Source organism: Panicum hallii, chromosome 8 (assembly GCF_002211085.1).
Source record: "Panicum hallii strain FIL2 chromosome 8, PHallii_v3.1, whole genome shotgun sequence".
Lineage (NCBI taxonomy): Eukaryota > Viridiplantae > Streptophyta > Magnoliopsida > Poales > Poaceae > Panicum > Panicum hallii.
In genome coordinates, this window is record NC_038049.1 from 44,243,364 (window position 1) to 44,264,342 (window position 20,979).

Consider the following 20,979-nt stretch of genomic DNA (forward strand, 5'->3'; position numbering starts at 1 on the left):
TTCATCCAACGCCTGTCGGTTTATCAGGTGTTGAATGATTTCTACCAAAACCATCTGTCACCAAATATACTCTCTGAGTAATCAACTGATGCTTACTCCGCTGCTCCTAACCTTAGTAACAGATCATACTTAAGTGATTCCATCTCCCAAGCTCTATCGCTACTGCGTAGAGTATCGGATGAATACTTGTTAGTCCGTTGCCTCTACAGTCTACACAGAGTACCGGATCATTCAGTACTACTTGAGTCTTCTAGCATTGATCTGCTCCTTGTAATTCTGATGCCATCTGATTATCTGGTACTTTGGATAACCTCAACTGTCATTCGGACATCCTAAAATTGTTCTATCTCTAAATTTTTACTATGACTGTCACTTGATATGATTTGGATCACTTGTTTTGGGCGTACTTACTATGGTATGATCTTCATCCATAGGATTTAGAAATCCTATAAATATACGCTCACAAATATATTAGTCCAATAACTATATTATCACTCAATCAAAATCACAACAATAGTCTAATGAGGCTATTTTCCTTATACTTGGTTTATACATATTCAACACATAACACTAGCGAGCTAAGATAGGCAACCACATTCCACTATTTCGTTCACTTACCACCATGGTCAGAGCCAGATAATGCCACAGGTGAAGCATTTGGCCGTCTACCAATGCGTCAGGGAATGGGGCCTCTCGGTTTAAGAGATGTACAACTAGGGTGGGTAACGGATCATAACTTTAGTGCTTTCTTTACAGTTCAACTCAGCATTTTTATATTTTTTGCTCAAAATTGTATAAAATAAGAGACTGGTCCTTTAGATTATCTAACCTAAAACTTGAGCTATGTACAACGGGTGCCATAGCTAATGGCCCGGGCCTCTACAGCAGGGAAGTGGTGGCCGGGCGACGATAACTTCCTGCAGATGATGTTCTACGACGCTTGCTGATTGGCCCGAGGGAGCAGCAAAATTATTGGTGGGGCAAAACGAAGAAACTTTTGACAATAATAACCTAAACAAAACAGATAAACTGCATGATTGGCCTGTCATCACTATTAATTAATATGGTGGAACACTGTCGTAAGCTGTTTACATATTCTGAAGTTGATAAGGATCCTCAGTTGAAACCACCAGCTATATAAAAGGCTCTCAAGTTTCTTTCTACATAATGTGTTTTCTTTGAAGTCGATAAAGGACTCCCAATCCATAGATTATGGTTGGTTCTGGCTGTTTATCTTGTCCTGAGTGAGAGCATGCTAGTAGTGTCAAAATCAGAGGGCAGTAGGGTAAAACGTGTTACCTCGTTGGAGGCACGCCCTGCGTGTTATATAGACGCTCTGAATGGCGCAAGGATTACAAGATCGTAACAGCTTGGGAGTCGATCAGGAGATCTAGTTATAAATTACAACAACTCTAAACTATATCTACAACAGACTCTAGAATCTCCAAGCCGATACATGCACAAGCTGTTACATGAAGTTTGTTACAAAGATACGTTACACGCAGAGCTACTTATCTTCTTTAACAAGTAGCACCAACTATATAGATGTAGAGGTTCTTTCAATGCTAAAAATATTAAATGACGGAACAATCACCAGTCCACTAATAATACAACACCAACACCAAAAGGAGGGAGAGTGTTTGGAAACATTCCAGTGAAAGAAGAGCCTGGTGGTGTACCTGCAATGCATCTATAAATTCCAGGAGGCATAATCTATTAGCTATAGATCATAAACGTTGTCATAAATCAATTGGGCAACGCAATATGACATTCTGCCACAGGAATTTAAAGTTCTCTATATAAGACAAAGAACCGTGCACAAGCTAAGAAGGCTGTGCTTCTTCTGCCCGGCTGTAAATAGCCTTTCTCTTTCTCTTTGGTCTCTCACTAACCAAACCATTAGTGTATCATATGATATTTATTTTTCCTCGCATGACAATAATTCAGATATATATGAGAGTCACTTGTAGTTTATCTGTGATGTGTTTCTAGCTATCTTGTTTGATTCTTCGTTTCCAATAATTGTTTCCTTATAGTGTTTGTTTCAGCAGATCTAGCTAGCTTGACGGTTGGAGCATGGAACCCGCTGCAGCATTCGCACCTTGCGGGTTTCATCTGGTGAACTGGACTGTTGGTGAAGAACCAGGTGCTCAATTTTGGACTCCTGCTGGCCTCCCCGTGGAGTCTGCATCCATCAACATATTTGATTCCTACAGCCAGGAATCAGGCGGAGGGCACCAGCATCTGGTTGAGTACTATGCATTATCAGCAACACAGCATGATCCGATTGAGAAAGTGGCACAAGAGTCATTTGAGGTTGCTTTGCACAATATGGAAATGGAGATCTATAGCAATCCTATTAATGTGTTCAAGGAAGTGGCGCACGAGTTTGAGGATGATATCGAGATGATGAAAGTGAAGATCCATAGGTACCCTGCAAGCATCCGAGCTCTCGGTGATTGGTGTACCGTGCCGAGTAATGTGTCCATTGGCCCTTACCACCATGGCCGAGAACATCTCAAGAAGATGGAGCAGGCGAAGCATGTGGCTGCATACCATTGTATCAGAGAATCGGGTTGCTAAGTGCGAGAAATGTATGAAGCGGTTGTCTCCACTGCAGACGATGCCCGCCGCCTCTATGACAAGGATGTGATGGCAGGTATCGGCTACGATGACTTCCGACACATGATGTTCTTTGATGCTTGCTTCTTGGTGCAGTACATGGTTTGGTGTACGGATGGCTCCGACGAGATGGACCCGTCACTGAACAGGTTTTTTCTACTCCAACCACAAAGGCATCCATCATGACGTTTCGCTGCTTGAGAACCAGCTCCCCTGGCGGGTAGTCGAGACCGTCACGAGGTTCAGGCCGCTGCCCTTGGAGGAGTTTGTTGCTCCTTGGAGAGACATCCTGAAAAACCGCAGGGTTTTCAAAAACTTGTCTCTCATTTTGGATGACAGTTACAAACCAACACATCTCCTTGGCCTCCTTGGGTACTACATTGTAGGAAGTAGAATCATCACTGCACCACCCGCTGTAGATAAGATCGAGTTGGTATCACTTTCTGTTAGTGCCATCGAGCTGGCCGAAATCGGCATCACGCTCACAGCAAACGAAACAACAGAGCTCACTAACATGGGGCTCAACAAGAAAGGGATCTTCTTCGCCGAGCTCTCATTGGCACCACTATCTCTGAAACATGCACGTGCAACCCGGCTTGTAAACATGGCGGCTCTTGAGAGCTATGCATGACTCCAGTATTTCTACATGCTAAAGATGAAGACTCTGCCGTCTGCTCGTACCTTCTCCTCCTCTCCATGCTGGTGCATAGGGAGGAGGACGTGCACGAGTTGCGAAGAAAGGGTATCCTGCAATGAGGAGCAGGGCTCACCAACAAGGAGGCACTCAACTTCTTCACGAGCCTTCAGAACCTGCCCCATGGATCCTGCTGTGCCCGCACCATGGTTGAGATTGATAGTTACAGGGCCAACAGGCGGATGCAGACAAATGTGCACGCGTTTTTTCACAAGAAGAAGAAAACCATCCGCACGGTCTTATCCACCATTGTTGCAGTTGTCAGTATCTTTGGTACACTTGTCGGTATCTTAGTAAAACTCAAGTCTCCCAAGGCCGCCCCTCGATATATATACCCATGATGCATCTGAATGCCATTTTGCAGTAAAATGTTGGCTCCAATCTTACAGATTCTTGAACTTAGTATGTATGTCTTGACAGTATTGTCTACTTGTCTGTTCCTGACCATGGAATCTTCAAACTGCATGCCAGTTGTATACCAGCAAGATTGAAAATTCTTTGACACAATATTAGTATGGGTGGTATATTAGTTGCACCCTGATCCTCTTACACTTTAAGTGTGGCTCATCAATTGGCACTTTTTATCAGTGATAGTGGGTGATTGCGCCTCCAGGCTAGTGGCAAAGGATAGAATGGCATACGGGATTGGTTAATCGGTGCCACTTGGCTAATTTATTGGTACAGACTGCTGCAGTGTTGCCGGCCAATGCATTTTTCTTCTTTCTCAAGCCGTTTCCACGCACTCTAATAAACAACAACTAATTTCATACGATTTATAATATGATTGGTGTGGTGCATGTAAATCTTGTCGTGATTCGTGAGTAAGAGCTATAGGTTGGTTTAGCTTTTCTGTATACATATCTTTTGGTATGCCTCTAGATATATATATATATCTAGATAAATAGTAAAAGCTATATATTTAGAAAAGCAAAAATAATTTATAATTCGGAGCGGAGGAAGTACACTGTAGCACCAGTCACGTGGATGCACCAAGGCCAAATTATACAAATGTCAGAAACCTAGAAAGGTGTGGCGTATGATTCAGTTTTTGAAAGCTAAATATAATACTAGTATTAGTTTTCAGTTCAAGTGCATCGAAAGGGAGTCAAACTATCAAATCATTAAGATAATAAGAGAGGGGGAGGGGGGTTGGTTGGTGTTCGTGCCCCTTCTTGAAAGTGCAATTGCGATTTCGCCCCCATATTTTTAACTTTGTGATTATGCTCTTTAGTTTTCACAAGTTAATGCAATTTTGCTCTTGGTCTTTGCATTACCCCTGTTTTGATTATTGACTAGGGATAAAATTGCATTGGCTTCTAAATAGTAGAGAGCAAAATCAAAAAGTTAAAAAAATGAGGAAAAAATTATAATTACACTTCAAAGTAGGGGTAAGAATATAAAAATGAGAACAAGACTCCATAGGCATGCTAGCTGGCCCCCATCTAGACATACTGTAACAGAAACTCATGAAATGGAGCAACGACAGAATGCAAACACAAACGATAGATAGATAACGAGTGACAGTCAAGCGTATAGGTTCATTATGCACCATTTTTACCCAGGCTCCGTTCTAGTTCTGATTCACAATATATAGTTTGTGGGCAGCATTTAATAACGGATACCAGGACGACATCATTTAATTAAGGTGTTACAACTTACAAGTAATGTCTAACAGACTGAAAATTTCAAAGAGATATAATCTAATCAGCCCAAAGATTTCATTATTTGAAAAACAGAAGTTCCACCTTTTTTTTTGACGCGAGGAGGACCCCATTTCCATTAACCGAAGTAACGGAAATACAATGTTCAGCAGTCTTAAGAACGGAAAGAGATGAAATAGAGTAAGAAGCAGAGGCAGCACACACACCCTAAGCAACGCCTAGGCGGTAGAACCCAAGTAAAGCCTGAACTAGGGCCAGCAACAAGACCAGAAGACAAATTGGATAACACTGCAACAAAACGATAGGACTAAACGTCGGCAGGACTCGGTCATGAGCATCGCTTCACGGGGGTGTAAGGGCCGCGGGGGAGCCCGCACTGTCATCACGCGCCCCCATCATCTGCCGGCACATCCCCAATACGACGAACTTCAGTGTTCAATTGAGAAGCGGCGATTGTCCGAGCCACCTTGATCATCACTAGTGCCCCCTGGCGAATAGAGTTCTGCATCTCTTCGGGGTATAAACCTGCCTAGTAGGTCATCAAGGAACAAGCAAAGCATATAATCTCAGCAGGGTATTTAATCAGCTTATTATCAAACCATGCTTTGTTTCTAGTCTTCCAGATGGCCCAACAGATTGCAGCCCCTGCAAGCAAATGAGCTTTCTCCCCGTGTGGTAGATATTTCTTAACCCAGATCCAGAATTGATCCAGATTCCTAGGAATAGTATTTGCTCTGAAACACAGCGCGACAATCCCCCAAATAGAACGAGCAACTGGACATCCAAAGAAAAGATGATCAATGGATTCCTGCCAATTGCAGAAGGAACACTTTGGGTCCCCCCAACCACTTTCTTTTGATCATATTATCTTTGGTTAAAATAGCGTTACTTTCCAAAAGCCACATAAATATCTTGATTTTGGCAGGGATTTTCCCTTTCCAAATCTTTTGATGTGCAGGCCCGTTGTCATCCGTTGTCAACTTGTTATTCTTTTCCCAGTTCCAACCTATCACATCATTCATGTCAGTTGTAGCAAAATTCTGGGAGTCTGATCTCAGCACCCCCATCGCTCTCTTAAGTCAGGTGTGAGCCATCTTCTGAATGAGAGTTGCATGGATGTCGATAGAACCTCTGCAACTGTAATTTCATTTTGCTCACACAGGTTGTACAACTCACTGAATTTTTCTTTTACCGGCATGTCATACAACCATACATCATGCGAGAACAAAGTTTGTTTCCTATTTTTAACTTCCACTTTCCTCCCCGCCATGTAGAAGCCCCTGATTTTCAGGAGATCAGACCAAATTGGGGAGTCATCTAGCCTATGTTTTATAGTGCCAATGGGTTTTCCATGTACATATTTTGCAGCAACTAACCGCTGCCAGATCCCCGTTTCATGCTCAAGCTTCCACCACCACTTCCATAAGAGACTCACATTCATTTTCCTTAAATCTTTCACCCCCAAGCCTCCCTTCTTCTTTGCCTTACAGATCTTAGACCATCTGACAAGATGGTACTTCCTCTTAGTACTACCCCCTTGCCAAAAGAAAGTCCTTACTTTGTCGGTGTTTTTTATGGCAGTCTTGTGGAGAGGGTATATGGACATGTGGTAATAGGAGAATTCACCAGGCTTGAGTTGATCAGAGCCACTTTTCCTGCAATAGACAAAGACCTCCCCTTCCAAGCATCTAGTCTCTTGCTGATTTTTTCCTCCAGGGGCTTACGGTCAGCTACATGAAGTCTGCTGGGGCTGACAGGAACCCCCAAATATTTAATAGGGAAAAGCCCCACTCGACAATTAAAAATCTCTGCATATCTCTGCATAGTAGGGGTGTCACCATTGATGATCACCACTTCACTTTTTGCAAAATTAATTTTCAAGCCAGACATGAGTTCATATAAATACAGCAGCAACTTCATGTGTACAGCTTGTTGGTTTGATCTCCTAAACCCCCTCGGAATCCCAACGGATCCGAGAGGGCCTTCCCTCTCACGCGCCCTGATCGGGGGCGTACCAGCACGATCTAGCTGGTGGGCCCCCCGTCGCGCCGCGCAATATAAAAGGGGGTGGGGGCCAGCGGCTCGCATCACGAGGTTCGACGCGCCGCCGCCGCCCCACCCACAGTTGACCTAACCGATCTAAGTCAAGCGCGGTAAGCGGCGGGAAGCGCCTCCGGCATCACCGTCGACGCCCCTGCACCGACACCTCCGGTCATCGCCCGCGGCACCCCTGCGTCAACCCGAACCGCGCGCTCGACCTCGACCTCGTCCACGGCAAGCACGTACGTCTACGGCCGATCCACCCCGAGCCCCGCACTGCACCACCATGGCGGCCACCTCTGCGTCAGCTCCTGGACTAGGGCACGACGGTATGCCACGCTCCCTCTCTCTCTCTCTCTCTCTTTTACCCTCTGCTTTACCCGATTAATCCATTGCAAAAGAGATCTCTTAGTCTAATTGACGCATTAGCCGATCCTTAATGTCTATCAATGGTATCAGTCGCCTTAAGCTAGCTGCGTTGGTTAGAACTTAGAAGATCAAGAAGAAAAGCACCCCTTAAAAGATCCCCAGAGCACAACCCGAAAACCTAACCCTAGATCCAAACCCTAGAAAAGAAAACAGAAAATAGATGCCGACCGGGGGAGGAGGTACCTTACCTCGGACCGCCGGTGAGCTCGTTTCCGAGCGGCTCTCGGCCAGATCCGGCAACGACACGCCGGAACCGAGCCCGACCCGAGCCTCGCCGCCGGGCTAGGGCACCACAGAGAGACACCTCGACGGCGGCCCGTCCACCTTTCGGTGGACGCGCGCGCCGGCGAGGCGCCTCACGGTGGCGCCGCCACCGCGGCTGCCGCCGCAGCCGCCGCCCGCCGGTCGCCGCCGTCACCGACGGCCGCTCACTCGCGCGCTCGAGTGGAGGAGAAGCAGGCGTCGGGGAAAGAACAGAATGAAGCTAGGGTTTGGGGGAGCGAGCGGCGAGGGGGTTTTGATCGGCCGAGAACCGCGCGCAGCCGTCGATCTGGATCGTGCGGTCGGAATCGATCAGCGCTCGGTTGGGCCGTTTTTGGCCCACGCGGGAGAGAGAAATGGCGGCCCGGGCCCAGGTTGGCTCGGCCCCGAGCTGCGCGCGCACGCGGAGGAGTGCGCGGGGGGTGCGCGAGGGGGCTGGGCCGGGCCTTAGCAGGCCGTGTGTGAGGAAAAGAAGTCCGCACGGCTGGGCTGCTGCGCAAAGAAAAAAAAGGCCAGCTGGGCTGCTTTTGTGATTTAAACTGTGCATCGGTTTTTCATCTTTTTCCAGAGCTTTTTTCCAATAGAGTTTGATTGAATTTGATATATTTCAAATTCAAACTTGAATGAACCTTGATGCACTGTTTATAAAAGATATCTCAGACACATTTTGATAGAATTACAGTTTTCCGCTGCAAAGATTTAATATTTTATATGCTTTTGTTTAATTGCCTTGAAATTTAAATTTGAACCAACGGAATAATTTAAATTCTTCGAGGCAAATAGATATTTTTCTGAATTGTAATATTATTATCTTTTGACCAACGTTAACAAGTGATAATATTGCAATTTTTTACTGAATTACTTTTCATAGATATTTTTCATGTATTATCTCTATTTATGCCCAACGGTATTCTAGTTTTAATACAAAAAGAGATTATGCCTTAATTTTAATAGATAATTTTTCTGTATTAATTCTAATTCTGCCCAACGGTGTTTTAGTTTTAATACACAAGGTTATTGCATATTTTAATTTATGACCAACGTCGTATTTTACATATGCAATAAATTTTATTTGAACTTAATTTAATGTTTTCACCACTCATGGATATTTTTCAGGAGGAGTATCAATGATGTTTTCCATCAACGATATTCCAATATTAAAGGGAGATAATTACAATGAATGGTACAGAAAGCTGGAACTCTATTTCATCATGGGTGAATTAGATTGGGTCCTAGCTACACCGACTCCTACAGAGCCTGTGCTTCCTGAAAGGGAGGACACAGACACAGATGCTTCTTGGAAGCAAACAGAGCTTGCTTACAAGAAAGCAAAAGCAGAATATGAGAGGCTGTATGCAAAATGGCTCCCTGCCAACAAGAAATGTTTGGCAGTGGTAAAGAATACGATTGAGCCTGCAATTATGGGCTCAATCCCAGACTGTGCCACCGTCATAGAATATCTCGAAAAATTAAAGAACCAATACACTGGTTCTTCAAAGACTTATGCAACCCAGTTGATCAAACAACTGGTTTCAGAGAGATACACTGGCGGTGGCATTAGAGAACACATTCATCGCATGGTCAACCTGAATAACAAGCTAAAGTCATTGGACCTTGCCTTCAAGGAGGATCACATTGTCCATCTGGTTTTTGCTTCGTTACCAAAAGAGTTTGACACTTTTGTTGTCAATTACAACACCCAACCACAAACTTGGGACATAGAGAAGACTATTGCGATGTGTGTTCAGGAGGAGGAAAGGATAAGATCCACCACTGGCGGATCTTTAAACTATGTAAACAAGAAGAAAAATACCAACTTCAAGGGTAATTTTTCGTCCTCCTCAAAAGGTAAAAGCTCTCAACAACACAGACCGCAGCAGGGACAGGCTCTCGTAGATAAAGATCAATGTCTCTACTGCAAAGAGAGGGGTCACTACAAGAAAGACTGTTCCAAATATTTAAAGATGATCATGGAGAAAAGAGGTGAGAACGTTATTTCATTTGTAAATGAATCCTTGTATATAGAATATTCAAAATCTACTTGGTGGATTGATTCAGGAGCAACTGTTCATGTTGCAAATTCTTTACAGGGATTCCGTTCGACGAGAACCACTCAAAGAAGCGAAAAGCTAGTTAGAGTGGCGAATGGAGATCAGGCAGACGTTGAAGCAGTAGGAGACGTTCATTTGGAACTCGACACTGGCTTCATTATTGTACTTAGAGATGTTTTATTTGTTCCTTCTCTACACAGAAACTTAATTAGTGTGTCTCGCCTAGATACAGATGGTTATTCTTGTCTATTTGGAGATGGGAAATGCTTGATCGAATGTAATGATACAGTAATTTCCACTGCATTCAGAAAGAATGATCTTTATTTGATATCGTTACGCGAAAGTGTTAATTCCGTATGCGATAACAGTGCGAATGTATCCTCGTCTACACTCGCAAATAGAAAACGTAAGAGAACTCACGATACGTCGTCGAAATTATGGCATTGTCGTTTAGGCCATATTTCGAGGGGGAGAATAGAAAGATTAATTAAAAACGAAATTCTTCCTCCATTAGAGTTCTCTGACTTAGAGCAATGCATTGAATGCATAAAAGGCAAATTCGTAAAGAAAATAAAGAAAAATGCTAAGAGGAGCACAGGTGTATTAGAAATAATTCACACAGATATCTGTGGTCCGTTCAATGTAAAGAGTGTGGATGGTTATGACTCGTTCATAACATTCACAGACGATTATTCCCGTTATGGATACATTTATCCAATTAAAGAAAGATCGGAGGCTTTGGATAAGTTTAAAATATTCAAAGCCGAAGTAGAAAATCAACACGATTTAAAGATTAAAGTCGTAAGATCCGATCGTGGAGGGGAATACTACGGTCGACATACCCAATATGGCCAAGTTCCAGGACCTTTTGCGAAGTTCCTGATGGAACAAGGCATAGTAGCCCAGTACTCGATGCCGGGCGAGCCTCAGCAGAACGGAGTGGCTGAAAGACGCAATCGCACCCTAATGGATATGGTGCGAAGCATGATCAGTTACTCTACGTTGCCAGTGAGTTTATGGATGGAGGCACTAAAAACCGCCATTCACATACTCAACAGAGTTCCGAGTAAATCGGTGCCGAAAACGCCGTATGAAATGTGGACAGGAAGAGTACCCTCACTAAATCACCTGCGGGTGTGGGGGAGTCCTGCTGAGGCAAAAGTATTTAACCCGACCATTGCAAAACTAGATTCAAGAACGGTATCTTGCCATTTTATTGGCTACCCAGAAAGGTCAAAGGGGTTTCGTTTCTACTGCCCAGACAGATCGATGAAATTTGTAGAAACGAGGCATGCAGTTTTTCTTGAGGATCAAATGATCCGGGGGAGCGGCACAGCAAGGAAAATTGATCTTGAGGAGAAGAGGGTGTATACACCCAATCCCGTGACTCAGGAATCCTTTTTCTCGCTGCCCGTTGTATCTGCACCGCCAGTGCAAGTCACTGCGATGCCGATACCTGTAATGACTCCTTCTGTGGTAACGATGAATGAGGAAGAAGAACCCATTCATCAGGCTCCTGACGAGCCAGTTGCCGCACAAGAAGAGGAGCACCAGCAGCCCCAAATAGATGAGGCACCGCAGGCTCATGCTCACGGAAGACCTCAAAGAATAAGAAAGCGCGCTATTTCTAATGACTATGAAGTCTATAATAGAGAAGAAATTCAAATGGAGGATGATCCCACTTCATTTGAAGAAGCCATGAGAAGTGAACATTCGTCGAAATGGCTTGACGCTATGGAAGACGAAATAAAATCGATGAGTACCAACAAAGTGTGGGACCTAGAGCAGATTCCTAAAGGAGCCAAAACAGTAGGCTGCAAATGGGTCTACAAAACCAAATATGACTCCCAAGGGAACATAGATAAGTTTAAAGCACGACTCGTGGCTAAAGGATACACACAAAGAGAAGGAATTGATTACAACGAGACGTTTTACCCGGTCTCTTGTAAAGATTCTTTCAGAATCATAATGGCTCTTGTAGCTCATTACGATCTAGAATTACATCAGATGGATGTGAAGACAGCATTCCTTAACGGGGACTTAGATGAAACCGTCTACATGGCACAGCCGAAAGGTTTTGTCGTAGAAGGCAAAGAAAAATTGGGATGCCGTCTAAGAAAATCGATTTATGGGCTAAAGCAAGCTTCAAGACAGTGGTACTTGAAGTTTGATAAGACAATAAAAGAATTCGGGTTTAAAGAAAATGTCGAGGATAATTGCGTTTACGCAAAGTTCAAGAATGGAAAGTACATCTTTCTAATCTTGTACGTGGATGATATTCTACTGGCAAGTAGCGATGTCAATCTGCTACTAGAGACGAAAAAGTTTTTATCCTCGCATTTCGAGATGAAAGACCTCGGTGAAGCAAGATTTGTTCTAGGAATCGAGATTCATCGAGACAGATTAAAAGGGGTATTAGGACTGTCTCAAAAGACATATATAGAAAAGGTCCTGAAGAAATTTAATATGCACAAATGCAGTGCCTCACCTGCACCTATAGTTAAGGGCGATAGATATGGGGAATTTCAATGCCCCAAGACTCAATATGAGATTGAGCAAATGAAAATGGTACCATATGCTTCCGCTGTGGGAAGCTTACAGTATGCACAAGTGTGCACACGCCCTGACATAGCTTATGTTACCGGGTTGCTTGGCAGATTCCAAAGTAATCCAGGACCAGAACACTGGAAATTGGTAAAGAAAGTTCTGCGCTATTTGCAAGGAACAAAAGGCCTCATGTTAACGTACAGGAGAACAGAATCTCTGCGTATCGTAGGATACTCAGATTCCGATTACGCAGGAGATGACAGAAAATCCACGTCAGGATATGTGTTCACCCTAGCCGGGGGAGCAATATCCTGGAAAAGTTGCAAACAAACCGTCACTACATCGTCCACAATGTATGCCGAGTTTGTTGCGTGTTATGAGGCTACAGGACAGGTGAACTGGCTAAAGAAGTTCGTACCCGGCCTGAGAATGGTTGATAATATATCTAAACCATTACAGTTGTACTGCGATAACGAGCCCGCAGTAATGTACGCTCACAACAACAAGACAAGTGGTGCTGCCAAACACATAGACATAAAGTATTATGTTGTGAAAGATAAAGTCCGAGATCAGATCATAAATCTTGAACATATAAGCACAGTGAAAATGCTTGCGGATCCGCTAACGAAAGGCTTACCACCCAACGTATTCAAGGAACACGTAGCTGGCATGGGGCTAAGGGATAGCCTGTGATCTTCGGACTACAAGGGCCCAAAAGGTTAAAGAATCGTTTTCTGAATAGAGGAGTATATTGTAGCTGTTGAATCTATCGGCGATTGACCGTGACGATAAAGCATGCTCTATGTACAAATCCATGAAGAAGCGAGAAAAGTAAAGGAAAGAAAAACACAGAGTGAGATCAAGGGGGAGACTGTTGGTTTGATCTCCTAAACCCCCTCGGAATCCCAACGGATCCAAGAGGGCCTTCCCTCTCACGCGCCCTGATCGGGGGCGTACCAGCACGATCTAGCTGGTGGGCCCCCGTCGCGCCGCGCAATATAAAAGGGGGTGGGGGCCAGCGGCTCGCATCACGAGGTTCGACGCGCCGCCGCCGCCCCACCCACAGTTGACCTAACCGATCTAAGTCAAGCGCGGTAAGCGCCGGGAAGCGCCTCCGGCATCACCGTCGACGCCCCTGCACCGACACCTCCGGTCATCGCCCGCGGCACCCCTGCGTCAACCCGAACCGCGCGCTCGACCTCGACCTCGTCCACGGCAAGCACGTACGTCTACGGCCGATCCACCCCGAGCCCCGCACTGCACCACCATGGCGGCCACCTCTGCGTCAGCTCCTGGACTAGGGCACGACGGTATGCCACGCTCCCTCTCTCTCTCTCTCTCTTTTACCCTCTGCTTTACCCGATTAATCCATTGCAAAAGAGATCTCTTAGTCTAATTGACGCATTAGCCGATCCTTAATGTCTATCACAGCTTTCTCAAAGTCATGTTTTAAGCATAGAATTGTGTCATCGGCATATTGTAGAATTTACACCCCTTTTGGAATTAGATTCTCAGCCAAACCTATTACCAGATTGTTCTCTTGAGCCTTGTGCACCATCCTAGTAAGGCAATCAGCTACAAAATTGAAGAGTATGGGGAAGGGAGTCACCCTAGTTCACCCCTTTAGCACTCTAGAAGTAGTTCCCAATCTGATTATTAAGTTTCAACACTGACTGTTCCTCCAGTCACCACTTTCCTGATCCATGCACACCACTGATCATTAAAGCCTCCGAGTTTCAGGCAAGAAAACAAGAACTCCCCATTCACCTTGTCATATGCCTTTTCAAAGTCCAGTTTCAAGATCACCCCAATCTCCTTCCTTCTTTTTGTTTCATGGAGGATCTCATTCAGAGCCATGACCCCTACCATTATGTTTCTCCCTTTCATAAAAGCAGTTCGTGCTTCATGTATGATTTTCAACATGAATGGTTACAATCTGATGGTTAATACTTTAGTTATCAGTTTGTCTAGGCAAATCAGCAGACAGATTGGCCTATATTGATGAATTCTTTCAGCTTCGGCTACTTTAGGCAGTAAGGTGATCACACAATAATTCAGCCTATCGACATTCAATTTTCCAGAATAGAAGTCTGCAAACATCTGAATAATATCATGCTTCACCACCTCCCAACAAATCTAGTAGAACTTGATTGGTATGCTATCAGGACCTGCTGCCTTGTTTGGTTTCATTTGGAAGAGAGCCTCTTTTATTTCAGCCTCAAAGAAGAGTTTACACAGAGCTTCATTATCCAAATCTGTTATGTTTTCATGTGGCTTCCATAGTCAGGGTCTAAATTGAAGAGATTGCCAGGAGCCGGGCCAAATAAGTCCTTGTAGTAGTCCGTGGCATGTGCTAGTAATTCTGCATCCCCCATGATTGTTGTATCTCCATTTTTAAGGGAGAAGATTGTAAATTTCCTTTTTCTACCATTGGCCATCCTATGAAAAAAATTCAGTATTATTGTCCCCACTCCAAAAGCCATGTTTCGTGTACTCTTTTGTACCGATATAACTCCTCTTCATCCAAGGACTTCAGATTCTAGCTAATCAGTCTCATTTTTTTTCTCCATCAAATTGACATTTAGCCCATTCATCTCCTCCTCCTACTCAATCTGAAGTAGTTCTTCCTGGATTTCCTTCCTTTTTTCCTCCATTCTCCCTGCAAATTGAATCCCCTACCTTTGAAGTGCTGCTTAAACATTTTGAGTTTTTGCTGGATTCTATCAAGGGCTGAAACCGCTCTGCAAGGTTTCTCCAAAATTTCCTTCACTTTTGGAATAAACTCTTGATGTTTCAGCCAACTCAACTCAAACTTGAACTCTATTTTCTTCCTAGGTCTATCTATTCCCACTGAAAGGATAAGGGGATTGTGGTCAGATACTTCTCCGGGCAATTTAGAAACAGTTGCGAGAGGGAAGATATTCTCCCAGTCTCTTGTGACTAAAATTCTATCAAGCTGCACCAAAGTAGGGTTGGGTTGACTACTGGAATAGGTCTACTTCCCTCCACACATCTCTAGCTCTCTACGTTCATGGAAATGAATGAATTGAACAGAGCAGTATGTATGTGTACACCTTCCCTTTATTTTTTTTCAGAGGATGACCTGATAATGTTGAAATCACCACCAATCAGCAGAGGTTCTGTGGCAGCTGTGCAAAAACTTGATAGTTCACTGACGAAGGCATTCTTATTCTCATCCTGTGCAGCACCATAATCCACCAAAAGGTTCCATTTCCTTTTTAGTTCCATATCCCATAAATTCAGCTGCAGCATGAACTCTCCCTCTTTGAAACCCCCCACATCCAGGAATTCAACCTTAATCCCAACCAGGAACCCCCCCCCCCCCCCCCCCGCTGGATCAAAATTTCGAATAAGGTTGTCATCACATTCAGCAATCATGGTTTCTTACAAACCAAGATTTTCCTGTGTCATTACATTCCCCATCTTGATGGGTGTGATTTTCACCTTTTTCCTATTTTCCTTCTTCTTTTTCTTAGATTAGAGTGAGTGTCAGACTTTTCATTTTTATAACCCAATTGAATTCTATCCAGTTCTAAGTCTTTAATAAGATTAGAAGAGGAAAAAATATTTTCACAAACTTTAACCCCCATGTTAACAGAGAGATCAACAACATGTTCATTAGTAATAGAAGAAACATGATTTGCAGTTATATAACTGTTACCTTCCAAATTCTTCTTCTTGGCCTGGATGTTGTTCTTCTCCTCCATAGTCAACTGGATATCTTTCTTCAGTCTTTCACTCCTCCTTCTATCCCCCTTCAGTGTAACCAGACTTTTTTCCCCTTCCTGAGTAGCCACCACCTCTACAGACTCATCAGCGTTTTCCTCCTCGCCCCCAGTTGGATCAGCCATAACTGAGTCTTGGTATAAGAAACCCACACTCTCCTAAGTAGTTATCATGTCTTCATTAGAGATCACAACATGAGAATTAGATGATGGCATGCTGGGATCATCCCAGAGCTTTTGGTGTCACATTTCCTTTTCTCAAGTATCCCATCCATGTTTGGAATATTTGGTTTAGAATCCATCTTCATCATTACATAGTTTTGCTCTTCTCCACCACTTATCTTTTTACTTGAAGATTGGCTAGCATCTCCTAGACCCTCTTGTATCCTTCTCACTTTCTCACTGAAATCCAGGCTATCATCACTGTCCTCAGATCTCCAAGTTTCCTCCCCACTAATCTTATCCTCTTTAGCTATATTGGTATTAGTGAACTGCAACCTCTTCTGAGAATTGAGTTCCGGAGATTTATAGAAAGTTTGTGCGTCAACCATCATTTTGTCATCCTTGACTCCATCGTGTCCTAGTTTTCCAGGAGTAGATTGCATCTTAGAGGCCCCTGATTTGTATTGACAGCTAGTTGTACTGTTTTTGTTGACATGTGTACGCCCCTCTTTCTCTTCTCTCTCACCATGTGCATCATCATCTCCCTTATCACCCAAATCAGTTCTTGGTTTTTTTGGTTGTGGGGGTTCATCATTTTTCTTCACTTTGACTTCAGATTGAAATTCCGCAGGTTCCTCTTCATCCAACACTTCTCTCTCAAAATGAAAATCAAAAACATATATACGAAGGGTACCTTCAGCCATCCTGGGTACTCTTGTAACATCTCTGCAAGCAATCCTAGCTCTCGCGTACTCAGGTTTGTATCTAGATTTCTCATCTAACTCAGTCATCTTTCCCACCAAACCATCCACCATAGCAATGGTTTTGATTGATCTTTGGTCCATGGGAATACCTTTTATCCTGAACCAAGCTTGTTGCAGTTTGCCTTTAGCACCAATGGCAGGGGTCCAGGCATCAATTGTTATGCAAGCTTTCGCAAGTCTCATGCCCAAGGGTCAAAAGTGTCCCCAATCCCTGACCATCCTAGCATTTGGGAATCTCATAGTGAAGGTATTTTCTGCCACCTGTCTAGCTGTCAACATCCAGACATCACTGCCAACAAGATCCATAAACTCTCTTTCAATCTGTTTTGCTGTAGCTGTACCACTGACTACATTGATTACTGTTGTGCTAGCCTTTTCCTTTGCAGATTTGGAAAAAAATTTGCCCTTCCACTTGAACTGCACACAGCTTAGGACCAACATTCCATTTTGCACTCCCGTTGCAACTGAAGGTAGAATGTGTATCTAAACCACATAACTCACAATAAGGCCTATGCTTGCAATCCTTCGACAAATAATTTCTAAGGCCACAGAATTCACAGCTAGCATGCATGGGAAAGGGTTTCTGATGTACTTCCTGCATATTCTCCCTCTCTTGTGCCCTATCACCATGGCCATGTGGAGGCACACCATCCTTCTTCAGATCAGATGAAACATCACCTTCAGCACGGCGCTCATGCATTTCCTCTCTGTGCGCTCATCTGGATGTGTCCTCTTGCTTGTGATGGGATTCCTCCTTCTCTTTTCTCGATCTGGATCTACCCCTCATTTGCACAGGATCAGCTTCTTCAGATGTACTCTTCCTATCTGCCTCACTCGACTTCCTCAGATCAATACGCTGCCAAACATTGTTGCCCCGCTCGAAAGCACGACCACGAAATCTGCCACCACCACTGTTCTAGCGGCCATCCCTGAAACCTGCCCCAATCTCCTCTTCCCTGCATCACTCGGACCACAGGGGCGGGATCAGAACGAAGAGCGTGGGCAAAGGTTGGTTCATACGAGTCTTTCCCCTCCTTCCACAAATGCCCAATGAATTTTGAAAGATTCTTTGACGTGGGGTTTGGGACTCGGCAAGGGGAAGATGGAACCCAAACCCGGTTTCCAGATCTATCATCACACGCTACCCCCCCTCCCCCCATTTGCTTTTTCCACTCCCCTCAGATCATCAACACGTGCCCCCTCCTTTGGTAAAGCCCCTAGGATTCCATTGGTGGCTACACTAGGGGGAGGTGACCGGAACCATCGTTCCCCAACTCGTGTGTTCCACCCAATAAGTAAATTGTCTAGATAACTTCACCAATGGGTTACCCCAATTTAGTGGATGCTTCTTCCCTTGATGAAGGCACTTTGATTCAGAGCAAAAATATTTGCCCAGTTGAAAACATATTTTCCTTTGATGAAGGGAGCGATTGGTTGTCGCTGTAACATTTTAGTGAATGAGAAATACTAGACAGTACAACCAACCAGGGGAGAGATCGAGAACTACAAGTTGAAGCGGAGGATGAGGACCAATGTGACATCCCGGCCCAACAAGAATGAATTTAAACCCACTGGTGGTCCAAGTGTGAGTGGCATAGCATGTATGGGGAGTTGTCCCACCTTGCTAGTTGAGGGTGAGTCTCACCAACATATAAACCGAAGTGCCAAGTGCATTTCAACCCCGGGTTAACCCTTTTAAGCGAAGCGAGGACGAAAGCGTAAGCGGGGTTGGTGCGAGTGCGTGTTTTACTCAACGTGCGAGTAGAACTGAGCCATATTTGGAACTGTGGTGTTACAACTGGTATCAGACCCGACCCTCGCGGTTACACGGGCGTGTGCGTGCTAGGGACGCGGACATATGGCGCATGGCTCGTGTGGACCCGTGTGTGGTCACACGAGATGGCATGTGTGCCGGTACTAGACGCATGGATGATGTGTGCTAAGAGGGGAAGTTCCTGGTCGATTGCCCCAGTGTGTGCGAGTATGGTGCTGATGAGGATGTCGGGTGCTTTAGGGGGTGTATGTGACATTCCGGCCCAACAAGGATGAATTTGAGCCCACTAGTGGTCCAAGTGTGAGTGGCATGGCATGTGTGGGGAGTTGTCCCACCTTGCTAGTTGAGGGTGAGCCTCAACAACATATAAACCTAAGTGCCAAATGCAATTCAACCTCCGGGTTAACTCTTTTACACGAAGCGAGGACGAAAGCGTAAGCGGAGTTAATGTGAGTTCGTGTTTTACTCAACGTGCGAGTAGAACTGAGCCATATTTGGAACTGGGGCGTTACAACCAAGCTGCACGCGTTCGTTTACAGGAACATGAAAACAATCATGTCCGCCATTGGTGCAGTTGCAGGTATTGCTGGGATCTTCCCTAGGTAATTAAAATTGTTCCCTGCACCTGAATGCCATTGGCAACAAAATATGATGTTGGATCCATCTTAATATAACATTCTGATTCTCTAGTTTTGTTCTGGCGGCGATAGTGTTGTGTATTTGTCAGTTGGCAACGGGACTTGCCGTTTGCAAGCTACATGTATATATATACGAGATTGGTTACCTCTATGTGCTAACAACGACCCACCACCATGTCCATATTGAGATCGAACAAGACAATTCCAAGCAGATAGGAAAACAGACAATGCGGTGGCGAAGAGGGGAACTTTACTATCACTCAAAAACCTTAAAAAATCATCCCGGTTACGGTAAAAGGTAAAAGGGAAGGATATTTATACTCCACCTCGGTTACATGATTCGAAAGATGCTACCAGCTTGGAGTATATGAGTCATGATCCTGGAGGTAACCTACGATTGCTTCATCACGCCTTCTCAGAGTTCTAATGAATTTGCCAAGTCGTGATCTCCTCGGAGGTTACGCCATCCTTAGACGACGGTCCTTTCCGGTCCTCACCACCTCCGAACCTTTTATCTGCGCACATAAAGGATAAAATAACAACACGTGGGAGGCTCGATCCTGACCGGTCGGAGGTTACCTCCTTGAGCCTCCCGAGCTTGCGAAACCAAGCATAACCTTCGGCTGACGCCATTTTGAGGTGGCGATCCCCAACACCCCACCCCCACACCACCCAATTAAACAACAACTTGTGCAAGTTATAACGAGTTGATACGTAACGTGGTTGGTGGTACCTCTACATCTGATAGTGATCAGAGCTTGGATGGTACCACCAAACCATGTGGGTACGTGTGCATGTATCAAGATCAAAGTATATTATTAAAATGATGGCATAGACTAGTTGGGACTAGTTTGGAGCAACCTCTCGGGCAGGCTGGTGTTCTGAGATTTCAATACAGTATAAGCAGATGCAGTATCTACATGTGTTATTTTTTTTATCAAATATGTATACATCTATTAAAGAAGTAAGGAAAAAGGTATAACAACAAGAGCAAATATAAATACGTACATAGGATTGTGGAAGAAATTAAGGATTCGGCTACTATTGCTTAATACGTAGGGCATTCAGTACACTGTTCAATAGCAATTCATTTCTTTCCTGTAGCCTACACAAGATGAAATAAGCAGCCCGTGCAGCCTACCATGTCCATGACCCAATATGCCATGCATTTTGCTTTTCTTTTATAGTTTCCTTTTTTTTCCATACCCTTTGCTTTGCTTCTTCCTCCTGTATATTTTTTTTCTTCTCTGGTTCATAATTATCCTACTCTCGGATTCCTGCGCATCCTGTATAAATTCCTCGGTCAATAGTTATATGCACATATTCATCATCAGAATGATAACATAACCATCATCAGAATGATAACATAACCATAAAATTTAAGGGATATTACCTATATAAACAACACACATGGTGGGAAAGACCACATAACACACTTCTAGAAAACACGCAGAAGATCCACCTCAAAAGTACCGGCATGAAGAAGACCCGATACTAATGCTAGTATTAGTAGGGGTCTAGTTAATACCAATATTTTTTAAGGTGGACCGAAGCCTATGGACGACTTTAGTACCGGCTGGTAACACCACC

At 44.3% G+C, this 20,979-nt stretch overlaps 1 pseudogene; it reads left to right on the forward strand.

The window, feature by feature from the left end:
* The first annotated feature begins 2,076 nt into the window (after nucleotides 1-2,076).
* LOC112872411 lies at nucleotides 2,077-3,657 on the forward strand (annotated as a pseudogene).
* Nucleotides 3,658-20,979: the final 17,322 nt, after the last annotated feature.